Below are 18,310 nucleotides of genomic sequence, written 5' to 3' on the forward strand. Positions count from 1 at the left end.
GGAACCCGGCATAAATAACACCGCGGGCAGGAGGCACAAATCCACCGCTAATTATGGCATATCCTGATTAAATGGGGTGCGTAAATAAATATTGCAGCAGGAAGATGAATCGACTGGCAAGGCTGCCGAGGCCAGCAGGGTGAAAGGGCCTGGCTCTGACGGGACTGGAGGGCAACCATTCTAAACCACGCTCTCTGATCTGTGACTGTGTATGGCAATGAACAAGGAATTCAAGGCCTGGCAGTGCTGGTGGGGGGAGGCTCACCATGACTCAGTTTCCCCATTAGTAAACTGCGCATGTGGAGATCCCTGCATAGCACGTAGTATGTAGTTCAGAGGAGACAGCTTCAGTCGACAGAGCCAACACCACCTTCATGAGCTGCCATTCAAAGTAGAGGCTCCTGAGGCGGCCCCAGGGAAGGCCACACTTTCCACCCTGCGCCGCGACTCTCCAGAGACCTCTGTGTTTGCCATCACGGATGCCATCTAGTCATTTCCGTGACACAGTCATAATAGCGGTGAGGAGGAGGGGCATTCGTTCTGGAAAAGTTTAAATCAATTAACTCCCTTCCAGAAAGCAGGCTGGGAAATATAATGGGGAAATAATGACTTTTCTCCACAGGATCAAATGACAAAGACCAGAGCCTGGCAAGGATGCAGAGAAACAGGCTCAGTTTCCACTGGCCTGTGTGGCCCTGGATAAGTCTTAGCCCCATCCTAAGCCTTGGTTCCCCAGGGTTGGGGCCTGGCTTCTGGATAGCACACCTCTCTCCCCTCCCTTCCTTCACCACAGCAGGCATCGTGACTAGGAGCAGCCTCAAGCTCACTCTGCCCTGTCCAAGCCAACCCTCCAGCGCTGCCTCCCGGGTGGGTCCAGTTAGCACACAGGCATCAGGCTGGGTTTGGATGGTCTCCAAGTTCCCCTCGTCACGAGGCTAATACTCACCAGCGGGTTAGTTCTGCCCGTCGTGGCACTAATGATGGTCCTTAACACTCACTGAATGTTAGCTATGGGCCAACCACGGTTCTTAACGCTTTCATGCATAAATCAATACGTCACAGCCATCAGACCATGTGGTCACTATCACAACTATCTCATTTTAGACAAAGAAACCAAGGCCGAGAGAGGGAAAGGCAAGCCAGGATTCGAACTCATGTCCCTGTCTTACCTGCACCCTTCTCTTGTCATTGGAAGTCTAAGGAAGGGGTTGCTGTTTTCCAAGCTAACCTCTGTGCCTAACTGAACACACATTATCAGCTGGAACTATGATTAGCCTTATTTTTTTTTTGTTTTTGTTTTTTTTTTCGAGACAGGGTTTCTCTGTAGCTTTGGAGCCTGTCCTGGAGCTCCCTTTGTAGACCAGGCTGGTCTCGAACTCACAGAGATCCGCCTGCCTCTGTCTCCCGAGTGCTGGGATTACAGGCATGCGCCACCACCGCCCGGCCTGATTAGCCTTATTTTAACTGAGGCTCTGAGAGATGGCCGACCTGTTCAGGGTCACGTGGCTTACTGTTTGCTTGGGATGGAATGGTACCTTCTGATGTGTGCTGTGGTTCCCACGGGCAGGAATAGTGACTGCCTATCTTGGCATCTCCAGAGAGGTGCCCAGAACCTGGCACAGCAGAGCAGAGGATGGGATGAGGGATGAGCTAGCAACTAGGAGCCTAGGAGCAACTAGGCTCACAGAATACACCCAGCCTCCTGCCACCAGTCCTTACACACCCATCTCACTGCTAACCTGACCTTACTGCCACACCTGCCCTGGCACTACGACCTCTTCTCTCAGCCCCTGATGGCCCTAGAGGCGTCTGCTCTGGGTCCAAATCCACTGCAGGAGAAAAGGAATGCCCCATCTCCTCATCCATCTTCCTCTGCAGCTACAGAAAAAGGATGCGTCAGGATGGAGGATGGAGGGTGACAGTTCCCTCCAGGAGACAGCTCACCACGTCCGTTCCCATGTCTGTTCACCTCCCAACTGCCTCTCTCTACCTCCAGGATGCTTTGGACAAGTATCACATAAGTTAGCGCACACAGCAGCTGGTGGGGGTTCTGGACCCCTAGCAGTCCCCAGGGTGGTGTCTCTCAGAGAACCCACAGAAGCCCCAGAGGGTCTGAATTCCTGAGTAGCTACCTGGAGTGACACTCTTCTTCGCTCTGGCCTCAGTTTCCCTATTAGTGAAATAACTGGGTTGATGTGTTTTGTTTTGTTTTGTTTTGCTTTGCTTTTTAACTGTTAGGGACAGGGTCTCAGGTAACACAGTCTGACCTCAAGCTAACTGTGCAGCCAAAGATGACCTTGCATTTGTGATCCTCCTGCAATGTCTGTGATGACAAGCATCTGATACCATGAATGCCATATATGCTCAGTGGTTGAACCCAGGGCTGTGTGTGTTACATAAGCACTCTACTCTCATGGGACCACATACCCAAGCCCTGTAAACATTCTTTCCTTAAAAAAAAAAATCATATGCCAGGGCTGGAGAGATGGCTCAGCAGCTAAGAGCACTAGCTGCTCTTGCAGAGGACCCAGGTCTGGTTCCCAGCACCTCCATGAAGGATGACAACCTTCTCTAGTTCCAGTTCCCAGAGATCTGATGCCCTCTTCTGGCCACCACAGGCATTGCACCCATGTTGTGCAAAAGCTAATATACATAAAATAAAAATAAATTGTAAAAAGAAATCAAACAGCTGGTTCACTCACCTTTAATCCCAGCACTCAGGAGACAGAAGCAGGTGGATCTCAGTGAGCCAGGGCTACACAGAGAAACTCTATCTCAAAAAACCAAAAATAAATAAATAAATAAACAAACAAACAAATTACATAAACAAGAAAGAAAAAAGAAAAAAAGAAAAAGAAACCAAATGCCAAGGTTCCTGCTCTTGAGGAAGCTGGTGGAAGTAAGTGCTGTGGCACTAACTGCTGTCCTTTACCCTCGCCACGCCTGCCACCAACTTCCACCCACGAGGCCTCGTCCCAAAACCCTAACATCTCTAGAAAGAGTTTGGAAGTGCAAGAACTGCTCATCCCTTCCAAGTGTTTTGTCCTGGAAATATTCAAACACCCGGGGACGCATTGAAAGACGTTTACGACGAACCTAAAGTACCCACCACATAGCATCTGCCATTAATACTTTACTGTAGTGCCCTTATCAAATGAGGGTACTCAGGCAGCTCACTCAGAGAGGGACGTGCTGGGGTGTCAGAGGAACTGGTACAGACAGCGCCGGTTACCTTGATGGGCAGACTCCAGGGTTTTCAGTCCAAAGCCAGGGTCAATGGTGGGCATGAGAGCAGCTGTCTTCTGCGGCCATTCTGGGATACAGGTGCATCCATCTTTGTCCCTGCCCTGCTCTCTGCCTTGGAGTGGACAGGAGAATTGACAGGGAAGAAGCCAGCCCCTCCAAGCACCGCACTTACTCAACATTATTGGCAAAGCCATCCCAGAAAAGAAATACCCCGCTGGGCACTGCTCCCAGCCTTCATTCCACCCAGAAGGGGCTTTTTCAGTACACATCCCCAACACACTGATTCATCCCCGCCCCCATCTCTGGGCTACCCTATGTCCTGAGGAGTTTAATGCCTCTCTACAAACATGTATTGAGCTCTTACTGTCTACCTGGGCTCCGTCCTGAAGTGGACCTGGCAATTCTTTGTCCTTAGCTTAGCCTTTTCCATTTTCACAGAAAACCGTGAGATTTCCTAGCCCGTGAAAGTGGGCGGGGCTAAAATTAGAAACCTGGAAAAAGGACCAGAGTCAATGTGTCTTTTTAAATTTGTTTTGTTTTGCTTTTTAAGATTTATTTTTCAGTATGTGTGTGTATCTGTGTCGGGATATTTGTATGTAGGTGTTGGATCTGCTGGAGTTGGAGTTACAGACGTTGTGAGCAGCCTGATGTGGGTGCTGGGAAATGAACTCAGGGCCTCTACAAGAGCAGTATGTGTTCCTAACCACTGAGCCATCTGATGAACCCTGTTTTTCATTTCTCTTTCCAGAGACAGAAAGAAGGCATGTTGACCTGGAAGGCATGATCCTCCTGCCTCAGTGTCCTGGGTGCTGGGATTACACGTGTGTGCTTATGTCTAGCTTGGGAGCTTTGTATTGGCACCTTCTGTGGGTCTAGCCCAATCCCAAAGCTCTTGTAAGAACCTTCCAGAAGAGTGAATGCTGCCTAGGCCCAGAATGAAGGAGAGCTTCCCTAGGACAACACAACCAACAGCCAAGATGTGAGTTCTGTCTTCTCGGCTTCCCGTTCTCTTCTGTTAGGCCCCTGAGGCTGATGCTGGGTTTTTGTTTTTATGTGTGAGTATTTCATCTATGTATGTCTGTGCAGCATGCAAGTGCCTGATTCCTACATAGGCCAGAAGAGGGCTTCAGAGCCCCTGGAACTGGAGTTATAAACTGTAAATTGCCATACAGGAGCCAAAAATCGAATTTAGGTCCTCTGGAGGAGCAGCCAGTGCTCTTAACCATTGAGCCATCCTCCAACCCCTGGTGCAGCTTTTCTGACCACTTTATGTTCATCCTTTTACATTTTTTTTTCAGTGTTGAGGACCAAAACCAGAAGTTCTTCCCACTGGACTAACAACATGTTCTCATGTGAGAGAACAGAAAGCGCAGAGAAGTAAAGTGACTAACCCAAGGTCAGACAGCCAGCTTGGGTTCAAGCCCTAGTCTGTCGGACCCCAGCGGGGCACATATTGGTTGGTGTCTGTGGTGTTTATGGTCTGGCACCAACGTAGAAATATTTGAAGGGTGGCAGAATGTCTTCTCCATTAACTGGGCACAGCACATTGAAAGGCAGTGGAAAGGTCTCTGAAAGACAATGTTTTATAAAACAGATTAGCAGAGCCCCTTACAGCTGGATCCCAGCCAGAAAGGGGAGGGGAGGGGCCCTCTCTTGGAGTGCTTTGGGTCAGAGCCCAGGGTTGGGGCTCCCTGGTGGGGACTGGGCAGGAAGGGACCAGTCTATCAAGGAGGACAAAGGGTCCAATCAATGCTATCTCCCCAGGCCATGCCTGGCCAGACATTGATTTCCAGTGCTGCTGTTAAGTCCCTGTTTATGTAACGCCTGAACTTTGCACAAGTGAACATTTAATGTGCGGAGAGGGCCTGTTGCCATGAAAACCGAGCTGCACTGACAGCCGGGATGCGGCCGTATCCCTGTTTTATTGGCCTGCACACAATGTATTTTAACCTTGATAAGTCAATAACTTTTTATACAAAAGGAAATCTGCCAGGAGGGCTTAGGACCCACTGGCCTCCCTGGTCAGAAGGGAGGCACTGCAGCTGGCTTTAATCCCCTGGAAATCTCTCTGCCACTCACAGTCACCGAGAACCAGGCCTGGCCTGTAGAGGCCGGCACCTACCAGGGGGCTTGGGGCAGGGCCACCCTCACTTCCAGTCTCTGTATCTGGTTACTGGGGAAACGCTGACTGGAAAAGACCCAGGAAGGTCCAAATCCCAGTCCCAAGTTCCATTGACCTTTGAGCAAGGACCAAGATCACCAAAGCCCACATCTGTAACCCAACCAGTGTGTCTTCTCCATGACTCGTGCCAGGTTTACAGATCAAAACTCAAAAGTACTAGGGGCAGTGGCTGGTCACAGTGACCCCCTTAAAGGGCTGTGATTGCCATTGTCACATTCTTTCTTTTTGTTTTGCCATTGTGACTTTTAAAAGCCTGATAACCGTGATCTGGTCTCATTACATCGCTGAAAAGATGAGAGAGAAGGGCTTGCTAGCCTTCAGTTTGCTTTCTCCAGTCTTAATAGATCCTGGATCCTCTGACAAGGGGATGGTGCCTCCCATAATGGGCAGCTCTTCCTATCTTAGTTAACATACTCAATACAGTCCTGTCCCCGTCCCATCCTCCCCCTCCCTCGCTCCCACCCACATCCACAGGCCAACCTGATCATCATCCCTCAAGGAAACCCCTCTCCCTGGTGAAATCTAGATCCTATCAATGTGACACCTAAAACTAGCCATCACGGGGGTAGGGAAGGGTGTCTCAGAAGAGAAGACAGGTGTGTTTGAGACTGGACCTGAACCACACTAAGCCAGAGGTGCAAAGAGCTAAAGGGGCAGACAGGGTGGGGTAGAGGGGCTGTCTCTGCCTAACTGTGGGGGGAGAGGGGCAAGGGTGTGGCATTCAGGAAGGGGCCAGAGGGGACAAGGGCGGGCTGTGGGCTGTGGGCTGTGGGTGGGGTGCTCCGTAGGGGTCAATCCCTGAGGAGGCCTGGGCTTGTTCATTACACTCTGTGGCTTGCCTGCGCCCTGGTCTTGCTATCCCAGCCCTTCTGTCAACCCCTCCCCAGCAGGGGTTCCAGGTACTGGGGGGGGTGGGGCGGGCGAATGACAAGGTTACCAGGGCTCCCTCCCTCCCCTTTTCTCCCTGAGAAGCATAAAGAGCTCTTTCTTTTCTGCTTATTAATAGCTCTGATTAAATTATCTCTGAAAAACCTACATGGTGTGCACCAATGGGGGCTCGGCTCCCTCCTGGCTGTGGCCTAGATTAGAGCAACCAGGGCAGGTGAGGCGACTCGGGGGGCGGGGTGGGAGGCTGAGGCTGCCTGCTCCCCTGCCAGAATCCAGGGCGACTCGGTCCATGCTCAGCCTTTGACCCACTGGGACTCGCTCAGCTCCCCAGCTGGAAAGCAAGCAGGCAGGGTCTCTGCACTGGCCTTGTCCCCTACTGAGGCCTCTCACCTTTCCCCCTGGCTATTTATTGCTCCTGCCCACTGCTCACAGTGGGCCATCAGTGACCGGCAGTGTGTGTCCTGCACCACCTGCACCGTGCTGGGGCAGCACCTGCTCCAGGCGCGCCTTCCCTGGTACCCTGCACCAACCCTCTTAGCTACCTTCTCAAGGACCACAGGAAACCTAAGTTCCACGGGGTCCGTGTCGCCATTTGTCACTGCAGCTCCTGGGGTCGGGCACAGGACAGCTGTTAGAACATGCTGAGTGTATAGGGAACTCGCAGTGGAAATGGGGCAACCAGGCTTCCATACCGAGAGCAGGGCTAACCTCCCAAGTGGGGCCATGAATCTAGCTTCACAGAGGGAAGAAACTGAGGCACAGAGGAACTGAATCACATGGAGGTACACCCTTATCAGTCTGCTTCCATTCCTCTCTCCTCTTCATGTTCATCCTCTACAAAATAAGAAAACAGAGCCCCCTTTAGTTCCAGCAGCTGGGGAGGGTGGAGAATTAGAGGTAGAGACAGGCAGATCTTTGTGAGTTCGAGGACAGCCTGGTCTAATAAGGGAGCTCCAGGCCTGCTGGGCTAAATAGTGAGACTTTGTCTGAAAGAGAGAGAGAGAGAGAGAGAGAGAGAGAGAGAGAGAGAGAGAGAGAGAATTTGATGGGATGGCTCATAGGTACAATCCCTAAGTAGGCCTAAGACAGAAGATCTGCCTTAAAGCTCAACTGGGCTACATAGCAAAACTACTTGAAAAAAAAAAGGAAAAAAATCTGGGCTACCTCTTTCATTAATTGGAAGATGAATTCAATAAACCTTTCTTGAGTACCAACTGTTTATAGACCTGTACTAAGGAGCCCTGGGGCGTGCCAAGCTCAGGCAAACAGACACATATCAGACTAGACATATCATGAAGGCCGCAGACCTTGCTCCCATGATAAGTGGAAGTGAAGAAGGCTTCCCGGAGGAGGAAGCCCACTACCTGTAATCTTCAGGAAGAGCAAGAGTTGGCTGTCGGGAGGGAAGACCCTCTAGGTAGAGGGACAGCATGTACGAAGGCCCTGGGGTGAAAGAGGCACGCGTGAAGAGAATTCCAACAAGATCGGTGTGTAGGGTCTTACAGGAATGCTGAGGGAGTGGCCAAACTCTGGTCCCCCAGTAACCAGTGTTCAAGGGCTGGCCTGCCTGGGGATCTGGGGACTGTAGCAAAGGAATTCTAATAGGGCTTCCAAGCACATCATGTTATTATTGGCTACCACTTAGAGCAAAGGCCAGGACTATGACCTCAACGAGGTGGTCTGCTGTGAATGTCTGTTTGGGGACACACTAGAGACCCAGGCTGAGATCTTGCAGGACCTTCAATTGCTTGGAAGCTATCTGTCTACTAACTGAGCCCTCTGCCCCCACCTCCAAGCCCAATGTTAGCTCCTCACAAACTTCCTGACCATTAGAGGCAGGCGATCCCTTCAGATCTCACTCCAGCGGCTCTACTACACTGTTTTGGAATCACGCCAGGTTCTTTGGAAACTACTGACCCACATCGGGGAGAGGCTGGCAGGAAATGGGTGCAGAAAAGAGAAGAAACAGACTGTCAAGGTCACACGTTGTCAGTCAGTGGCTGGTGAGGGGCACGATAAACCTAGAAACCGAGGCGGAGGGATCTGGTGTTTGGCTTCCAGTTCTGTCATTGGGTGACCTTGGGAGAGTCCTGTGGCCCTCTTTGCAAGGTAATTCTACCCGCACCATACAGGTTTGCTGCGAAGGCTAAGGGGCATGTAACCTGAGGAGCACACACCAGGATAAGGGGCTGTCTCGGTGACCTGCCCAGACAGAATCCCTGACGTAGCTTCACCCCTTCATCACTGTTCACCTTCAGCCCCAGTTCTCCTCTCCTAGACCTCGGCTGTCATTGTCTCCCACCCTGTCCGGGCTTGAATCTGGTCTTCCCACCTGTCCTTGCCCTGGGTCCAGCCCTCGAGTTGCCTGGGCAACTCACCCTTGACGTCAGGGCTGCTCTGGCAGCTGGCCTAGAGGGGAAGCAGCTGGCAGCTGATTGTGTTTCCAGGTAAATCTCCACCCCCACCAGCACTCAGGGAACAGGAGAGGAGGGGAAGAAGGCCAGGCAGCCACTAAGAAGTAGAACAAGTATGGAGACCTGGATCTGCTGGGAACCTCATTCACCGTGCTGCCCTAAGACCGGAAACGGGGCCAGCTTCTGCCCTAGATAAGAAACGAGTGGCCTACTTGGGCCTGCCCTGGAGGTCCCTTGCCAGTGCCTCTCCCAGGTTCTAGGAAGGGGTTGGTTGGCTCCTAAAAGTAGGCTAAGGCCTGATTAGAATCCACACAGGATCTGGGATACGCTCGCTAGCCCTCCAGAGCGGAGGACCACTGCTAACGCTTGTTGAATGCCCGTGTTCTTCTTTCTGGGCAGTAACTCATTGTGTGCCCGCACGCCAGCCTGATGCACAGGGGAATAAAATGTCCTGTCTTTTCAGTTTACAGACAGGGAACAGACACCGAGCCCTGAAGATAAATGGCCAAGGTCAGCAGCAAACAAATTCTGGGGGACCCCAAACATCACTAAGATAAAGCCAAAGATGGACACTGGGGGAGGGGTATCTCCAGTGCTTTATGTTTCTGTAGGAACATGGAGGTTCTGCCTGCAAAGTTGGATGTCCACTTGTTTTGTGACAGACACCTCACAATGGAGGAAACTCTCTCTCCCAGGATCCAGTGTCCCCATCTGTAAAGAAGAATGGACTATCAGGAAATAAGAACGGAAGCAGCTACTTAGACTTAGGTGACGCCGTGCCTCCATTTCCCCATCTGAAGTGGTGCCTCACCAGGTATGGTGACTTGTGCCCACAGTTTCAGCCCTCTGGAGGCTGAGGCAGGAGGATTGTTTGAAGGTAGGAATTTGAGACCAGCCTGAAGGACATATTGAGAGAATACTGATGTCTGCCTCCCGGAGTCATGGTATACTTCTGTGGGATGTAGCTTACAAAGATGTAAGCATGTAGTTTGTGTTCCACAGATCTCAGCACTGATGCCAAAACTCCACCAGCAGCCCCAAACACCCGTGGAACGAAACATTCAGGACACTGCACATCTTGTCACCTTAGTTTCTTCAGTAAACTGAGAAAAAGCACCAAACTGTAAAATGTATGTCATAATGCTGATCTCACACCTTTGAAGATTAGGGATAATATGCACTTTGTTAGGTGTGTTAGTGTGTTGTGTGTGTGTGTTGTCCTAATGATTGACACTGGGCCCTGCACACTTGTGCACCCTTGTGCATTCCAATTTTTTTATTGTCTTTAACACACTCCTCATAAGGTCGGCTCCAAGAGTAAATAAAATAATGCAGATTGTACACCCTCAAATAGGCATTCAATAAATAACACTTTTTCCAACCCTAGGTCCTCAAAAAAGGGACTACAATTACCAGCATGCTATGCGCTCCCAGTCGGTGCCCCTTCGCCGGGTTTAGGCGCGCTGCATGCCGGGAGTTGAAGTCCTTCAGGAGCAAGCCCCTCCTCGTCCCTGCTTGGGGAAAGAGGTTGGAGAGCCGCCCTACCGGCCTTTGAATTTTGCCGCGAAAAGCACGCGTGGCGGCCCCCGGCCCCGCCTCGCGGAGGACGCGGCGCCGCGTCACCGTGGTAACCGCCTCTCGGCTGCTGCTGATTGGGCAGTGACGCGGGGGGCGGGCTGGGGGCGAGACGCAGCGGCTGCAGCAGGCGCTCGCGCCTGTCAGTCGCGCCGGAGCGGAGCAACGGGCAGCACTGCCGGGCACGCAGGTCGGCGAAAAGGCTGCGCGCGCCGGCCAGGCCGGGCCGACAGGCGGGCCCGAGGCTAGGCGAGGGTGCCGGGAGGTGCGAGGCTACGGCCCCAGGAGCCCCGGGAGCGCCGCAAGCCGTCCGGGGCTGCGGGTGCGGGAGAGACCGCCGTACCGCCTCTGCTGCAGCGCTCGAGCCCCACGCCGGGTGCACGGCTCTCCATCCTCGAGTCTGCCCTGCGCCAGCTGGATTTGCTGGTCCTCAGCGCCAAGGCCCGCGAGGCTGCATCCCAGCCTCTACTGCTAGCTGCGGCTGCCACTGCCGCTGTTCGCCGGCTTCCCCTCCCCCCACACCCGGGGCTCGAAGCGGGGGGAGGAGGAGGGGCCGGTGCGTTCTCGGCGTTGCTCTCTGCAACCTGCGGGGGCTGGTGCACGCCAGGCGAGGAGCCGGAGCCGCTGCAGGTGCGTGCAATCCTCCGAGGAGACGGACTCTTCACCCGAGGGCAAACCCGGGAACTGCAAGCAGAGGGCGGGCGGGCAAGCGAGAGGAAGCAACAAAGACAGGCTGCAGCTGGAGCTGGCGAGAGGGGCCGCGGCTGCCGGCCTCCCAGCGCGGACGGAGAGGGCGCCCTGGGAGAGGCGCGGGCAGAGCTGCCGCGGTGAGCCGGGCCCCGGAGGGAGGCGCAGCGCCTCCCGCCGGACGTATGGAGCACGGTCTCCGGCGAGGATGCGGTGCCTGAGCGCGCGAGCGGCTGGGGTCCCGGGCTGACGCTACCGGTGCTGAGCAGAGAAACCCCCTCCCCCGACTTTGGAAGGCACTTTCGGGCGTGGGGTTCGCCCTCACCGACAACTCCCCTTCCCACCCGAAGAAAAGCATCGGCTTCCTCGGGCAATCTTTAGCACTCCTGCATGGCCGCGACCCGCAGATTGGAGCGTCGTGGCCTCTGAGACTTGGTACCTTTCGCCTGCGTGGCTAACACACAGTGAGTTAAGGGGCACGGGGATTTGGATTTGAGCTGGGGGCAGCCTCTGGCAGTCGGGCAATCTGGACTGGTCCTCAAGGGACCTTCGGTTGTTGAGCGCCCAGAGGCAGCAGTGCTTCTTGTTCGCCCCTGTCCTGCCCACATAACTTGTTTGAACTGGCTGTAGTGGAGGGTGGGGACTCCTGGTGGGTATTCTGCTGGCTTTGGGACGTGCCGTAGGAAAGGTCACTTCACCCATGGAGCTAACTAACTAAGGTAGTGAGTGGCTCTACCCTGAACTCTTGTAGTTTTGTAGGGCTTGATTGGGAACGTCCAGGGTGGGCCAGCATGGAGAGGCTACAAAGCAACCTTTGAGATCTTGAAAAGCCAGAGATGTGGAGCCCCAAAACTTCTGTCTGGGGATTGTGTCCTCTGAGGCGAGACATTGTGACTCTGTTGTTACAAATAACTCACAAAGACAGCATGTTCCCAGCGGGCTGCGTGTGACATCACTGCCTGACCTCTGATGTCAGATGGTGGTGACACGCAGCTAGCCTTGAGCCAGAGCCAGAATGAGCAGAGCTGCACGTCGAGCAGTAGAAGGTGAAGGCCAACTCCTTCTGTCCTGTCCACCGCAGTCCTATGACCTCAGTCTTCAGTCAACACTTCAGGTGGGGGAGGGAGGCAGTGCCAGCTGGCCCTGCTGATGCTTCCTGGCCCTAAGGACAGGTGTTCCGGACTCTGCCCTGTGTCCCTGGGAGCCCATAACTGCCAGAAGAGCAACCTCCCACTTGTAAGCAGGATGCTCAAAAGAAGGCCCCGGAGAACCCCAGTATGTACCCAGCCAGCAGCCGAAGTTCCCAGGGTCCCCAGAGAAAAGCAGGCTCAGCAGCCTCCAAAGCAGGCTGTTTCTCTTGAAAATGGGGATGTTCTGTTCCAAGCCAGAGAGAGGAGCTGCGACCTTCCTGGTCAGTGTGTCTGTTGGTCTCTGTCTGCCCAGGGAACCTCCCTGCTGTTCAACCCCAAGGTGAGGGGCCTTGGCTCAGCTGGGACTCCTGCCTAAGCCATTCTCCTTCCGGTGTTTAAGATGATTTTGACAAGCAGTGTGATGGATGCTGATTAAGCAAATGCAGGGCCAGTGGGAGCCAAGGTCTGAATACGTCCATCTCTGCCAGGGCCAGGGGGAAGAGTGGAGAGGCAAGAGCCCCTTTTCCCCCCACACAGGCCATGTCCTGCTGCCTTGCCTATGCCCGTCCTGGTTAAGACTGCCAGGGTCAGATGTGGGTGAAACAGCTGCAGATTCCTAGGAACGGCTGGAGAAGCTGCTGTCTTTGCTCCCGCAGTGAGGGGCAGGTGAGGGGGAAGAAGCCAGGCCTGGTCTCTCTGGACCGACAGGCTTTCCCATCCTCCTCCCAGTACCTTCTAGTAACAGGTTAATAAATGCCGGGGAGGGTGCTTTGGGGTTTGATAGGGTGATGGTATTTCCAGCGGAAGCAGTTACCTTAAACACAAGCTTCTGAGGACAGCGCAGCAACAGCAGATCGGGGGAGCAGGGGAGGCTGTGGGTGCAGTGCTGTTTGCACGGCCTCTCGACACTTCCCAGTTTAGAAACAAACTTGTAGTGCGCGCCAGAGATACACACACAGGCGGTTGGAGGCCCTCTGTGTAGTATTTACACTCCCTCAGCCAAGGCGGAGGGAAAGGCTGTCAGAGTTGGGCAACTCCTTCTGTTCCTTTCCCTCGGCTCCCTGGGCTTGGCAGTGAGCGCCAGACGACAAGCAGGGGGAGTGCCAGTTTACCCAGCGTCTTCCTGAGTGCCAGGCATTTCGCAGCATCTCAGCTGCTGCATGGAGTGGCTTGTGCCGTGACCCATTTTGCGGATAAGAAATCAGAGGCTTGAGCCAAGGAAGTGATGGTCTTTTTGTAGGTGCTCAGCCAGGCAGCTGCAGTGGCTTGGCCTCAGTGACCCCAGCTTCAGGATGACACCCTGCCCTCAGATGGGTTCGTGAGTGAGATACCACCAGTTGAGCACAGTGGCATCTTCTTAGGCCTGGTGACCTCACCCTGTTGCCCTCACCCGCTGGGCCCTTCTGTAGCCCTGACAGGAAGAATGTATTGCATGAAACCCAACTGCCAGCTCCGGTGTCATCTGCTTGACCCCCCGGGCTTGCTTAGAGGGGCGTATAATGGCCATGGGTCACCCAGGGACCTCAGCCACCCAGAGCTCCTGGCAGGCTCTGCCGGTGGAAGGCTGGGTTACAGATGGCAACAGCACTTTAGTGGGTGGAGCTTGTGGCCCAGCAGCAGGTGAGGGGTACAGCTGAGGGACATGGCACATGAGTACTCAAAGGGGCCAATAGATAATCCAGGCTGTATCAGAGGAGTGTCAGAGCTGTCTGTGGGTTGAACGGGGCAGGGTGGCCCTGGAGTTGTCAGATGACAACGCAGGTGTACTAAGGAGCAGCACCCTTACAGCCTTTTAAATTCTCCGGGCATCCTCCACGTAAGGGTCCCTCCTCGCATTGTCCAATGCCCTAAGCTTTGGAGCCTCTCAGCTGTTCTAGGCTAGGTGCAGGCCCTGCCTGGTTGCCTGATGCTTTTGATTAAGAAACCTGAAGCTCCCCAGAGAATCTTATTGCAGAGAACCGTACTCTGGCGTGGTTGTGTCTGGGACTGTCCTGACTGTGTGACCCTGCTGCATGGTTTTGAATTGCTGAGGCTTGGTGTCCTCATCTGTGAAGAGCACGGGAAGCACCCACTTCCCAGGGGCGTGGCAGGGATTCCGTGAGGGCTCACTGTAGGCCACAGCATACAGAGAGTCTTCCATAAATGCAGTTTATACCTGCTATGAGCATAATCTCCAGTTCTCACAGTGTCTTGGAGCCCAAAGCAGAAGACCCGGTTCTGGGCTGGGGTCCCCCTACCCTTCCAGCGCCTCAGCAAGGGGGCCCCCACGTGGTGATCCCACATGGTGAGCACACGTGGCTCCCATCTGAGTGCCAGGGGGCTCTAGGGCCTGGCCAGGACGCCCTCCCCAACCTCCCTCCTGCCCACTCTGCTTTGCCAACCCTCCCCAGTTAGAGGAAGCAGGCAAGCAGCTCGTATTCATGAACCGTAATTCAATCAGGCAGCGATTCCTTGGGGCTGGGCGGGGGTGAGAACGAGGAGGCACGCACAAAAGGGCCGCTTTATTACCTCCCGCGGGCCGGGAATTGCCGCTCTCCCCCAGCACCGGCCGGAGCGCCTTTATTGTGTTAACCCATTTGCGTGTCAAGAGCTATTGTGCGCTTTCTCGCCGCCTGTGCGGTGGTGCGGCCGAGGGAGGAGGGCTGCGCTGCCGGCCGGTCACCTCCGCGGGCGCCGCCCGCCGCCCTGATTGGTTGCTAAGCGATTTGCATCCAAGGTAATCACTTTTATCTCAGAAGGTTGTCGACTATAATTATAAGCTACTGACATCTTTTGAAATCTGCCTAATGACTATTTTTGTCTGCCCGGGCTGGGGGTGGGGAGAGGGATTCTGTGAAGGGGTGGAGGCTGTCAGGGGTGTGCCTGTGCATTCCTTCCACCTGGACCACTGATTGCTTAGTTGAGAAACAGCTGAGGGCCTACTGCGAGCATCAAACAAAAGGCTAGCCAAGACAGTGGCTGGTAGGGCTCTCCTGGCCATCCCTGGTGGAGTTAGTGCCATTTCAGAGATGGAGAAATAGAGGCCTCGAGGAGCCAGATGACCAATAGATAACTCAGCCCCTGTCCGACCCTTGATCTGTTTCACTGGGGACACAGAGGATAAGTTCATGCCTGTGGTCACACAGCCAGGGAGTGGATTCCTGTAGTCAGGTGGGAGTGGGGACGTGGGCAGTGAGGAGGGGTAATTGGACTGATTCTTTTGCCCTGTCTCTAGTCCGCCTGGATAGACGCGTAGTCTCGGTCTTGATGAGAGACCCCTGGTCTGCCACTGTTGCCCTGTCCTCAGGAAGAAGAGAATCTGATAGATGGGGTGTGAGCAAGGCTGGAGGGGACCCCAGGAATGAACGGCAGTATCTGTTCAGGGAGGGCTTCCAGACCACCCCAGGGTGCTGGGGGTATTGCTGGCAGAGGAAGCATCATCAGCATGGAAGGACAGCTACTAAGAGGGGAGAGTGGGTGAAGGAGAGAGAAACCTCTAGGGGTGTTGGAAGGGATCATCTTGACGTCCAAGCTAAGGGGCCCATGTGGTCCAAGGCGAGAGGGGCTTCCTTATGGTCTAGGTACTAGGGAGGTCAGCAGAGGCCTTGGGGTCCTTAGGCTTATCTGGGGTGGAACCCTAGTTTCTCTCCTCATTGGGTATGTGTGTTCCCATATAAATCGGTTTCCTGGTAGGTTATTGGCAATAGCAGTTCTCCTATGAGTTGTGGGTAGGAAAGGTTTGTGTGTGGAGGACCCTATGGGGATGCATGAGCAAGGTTCAGGTCCTGGCCGGTTATCTCAGCTCCAAAACAAGCCAGTGCCCCACCTCTAGCAACTGTTTGTCCCCCCCCCCCACTCCTGTTAGTGTATAGAGGCACAGGGACAATAGCCTGGAAGGTCAGGAGGTGAGGCCAGTGAACAGGCTCTTGGAGACTTAATGACCCAGGATCTAAGGGGAGAGGGGCCTCCCTGGGAGGAAGGAGTCCCACCATCAGCTGTGTACTACAGGTTCACGTCTGGCGCCAGCACCAAGCTTGGCACCAATGGAGGCAGAGGTAGCAGCTTCTTGAGGCCATACACTGTCACCATCTGTGTGACCACAGGCTCCTCATCTGTCAGGTAGGCCCAAAGTCCACCTGAGAAGGAAGGCTGTGAGGCCTGGCCAAAATGAGAGCCGGTGGGTAGTGAACAGGAAATGACCGTTGCTGCCCAGCCAGAGGGCTTTTCTGCTCCTGGCTCTGGAGACAAAAGGTGGCCAGTCCGAGTACTGCGGGAGAGGGATTCACTGTGTGCCACCTCTGTGCCAGCAAGATGGCCCTGGTCCCTGCCCCTGGGGCCTTCAGCTCTCTCAAAGCATGTAGGGGCTGAGGAGAAACAGAGCAGGGAGGGCTCCACGGAAATGGAGGTCCTGTTGCTTTCTGGTCCTCTTTAAACTCCTCTGCCTGTCGTGGGAATCACTGTTAACATCTGCTGTGTACTCCATGAGCTTTGGGACACTCACTTAAGGCCCCATTGTCCCGCCAAGGGCAGTTTTATCCCAGTTGTTTAAGTGGAGAAGTGAGGCTCAGTGAGATGAATCGGGGGCTCAGGCCAGGGCCACATGGCAGGTGAGCAGGGTCTTCTGTGGAGGGCAGGGCCGAGCAGGTTGTCCTGGGGAAATGCCTGAGCAGGAGCCAAGGGACCTATTTTAGACTAGCCATTTCTTCACATTTTGCACAGCCTTGAGCAAGTTGCCCCCCATCTCTCCCCAGACGCAAGCACGTCCCTTAAAAATGTCAAGGATGGTAAGTCCTGTGGCAGGCCTGACTCCCCTTCTGCCAGGTTGTCCTTGGCAGACATCACCAATCAATTGCTGCCCTCTTCCCCGGCCTCGTTCTTTTCCTGACCTTGGGCTCCTTCCAGCGCTCTGGGCAGCCAGCGCCCATCAGTCATCAGAGCCTATGGGCTAAAACAGGTCGGCTGCCTGGCCTTAACGAGCTCAGGGTCCCCCGCCGTCCACGGGCCATGGGACGGCAGCTGAAGATTGTGGGGGCCTTCTTGAGTTGTTTCAGCACTGTGTGAGTGTGAGGGGCAGGTACTGCCCGCCATGCCAGTCCCAGAGTGCCTGTAGCTCTTTACAGTTAGTGTTTACTGAGTCCTTCCTGAACACGCTTCATCACCCCTGGGCACCCGCACGCCTCTTTGGGCCTCTAGGAAGGACTTGGTCCATTTCAAAGATGAAGAAGCTGAAGTTCATTCAGCACAGTCTAGCAGTATAGGTTAACACACGTCAGACCTGGGACTCAGACCGAGCCTGGGGGTGTCAGACGGAAGTGACAGCTCCCCAAGCGAGCTGCCTGACACGTGTTCTGAAGCCCTACGGGCTGATGGTGTGTGTGGCAGGGACAGCATGGCTGTCGGGCGGGACCGGTGATGTTCAAGGCAGGCAGGGATGGCACGGTGGTAGGGGGACTGTTTCGGTGACTTGGAGGAGACTGGGAGGAGCCAAATGCTGGCCTTGGCATTTGGTGGTGGCAGCTTTGAGCAGGGGAGTGATGAGGTACTATCTCAGTATCTAGTACCTCTACCAGCCAGGGTGCTGTGTGCTTGGTCCTACCTGCTTCTGGGCTGCTCAAAGCTGTAGACAGGAGAGCCTAGTACACAGATAGACATCCATGTGGGCTGAGTAAACGCATGCACGCTTACAGGGCAGAAATGCCGCTGAGCACCCACGGCGTTCAGCTGCTAAGTGGAGAGAGCCCAGTGTTCCTTCTCTGCGCCCAGGCCTGACAGGGGAGTGGCTGGGGAGGGAGGACATGAAGCAGGTACCTGGGGCAGGGGCCCTCTCAGCTCTCCACAGCCCTTCTGCCTGTCTTGGAGGCCTCTTACTGACCTTCTGTGCAGTGTGCACCTGAACAGCCTCGCCCGGAGGACAGTGCAGGCCCGGCACTTGGGGCGGGGGGGGGGGGGGATGAAAGATGAAGGTTCGTGACCATTTTTTAACTCAATAAAGGGAGAGACAAGCTGCAGGCTGCAGGCCGGAGATATAATTAGTCCGCAGCGGTGGCGCTTTCTTGATTTAGCTTCTGAGAGAACAAGACAAGGGTGTGATACCCAATTAGCAGTGACATCTATTCGGAGCCTCAGTAGCTGAGATAGCAAGCTGTTTTTATGACTTTCCTCTCGCAGCGTGGTGTGGGCAGGAAAAGGTCCATCAGGGCCTTATTTCT

General features: G+C 54.4%; 1 protein-coding gene across 1 annotated transcript in view; it reads left to right on the forward strand.

Moving 5' to 3' along the window:
• The first annotated feature begins 11,365 nt into the window (after nucleotides 1–11,365).
• The window catches only part of Fam222a (family with sequence similarity 222 member A), a 44,487-nt gene continuing 37,542 nt past the window's right edge, over nucleotides 11,366–18,310 (forward strand). The window contains exon 1 of the mRNA XM_005344265.3: nucleotides 11,366–11,456. The gene's annotated coding sequence lies outside the window, so the exon portion shown is untranslated. The remainder of the gene's footprint in view (nucleotides 11,457–18,310) is intronic.

This window comes from Microtus ochrogaster, chromosome 2, assembly GCF_000317375.1.
Source record: "Microtus ochrogaster isolate Prairie Vole_2 chromosome 2, MicOch1.0, whole genome shotgun sequence".
Taxonomy (NCBI): domain Eukaryota; kingdom Metazoa; phylum Chordata; class Mammalia; order Rodentia; family Cricetidae; genus Microtus; species Microtus ochrogaster.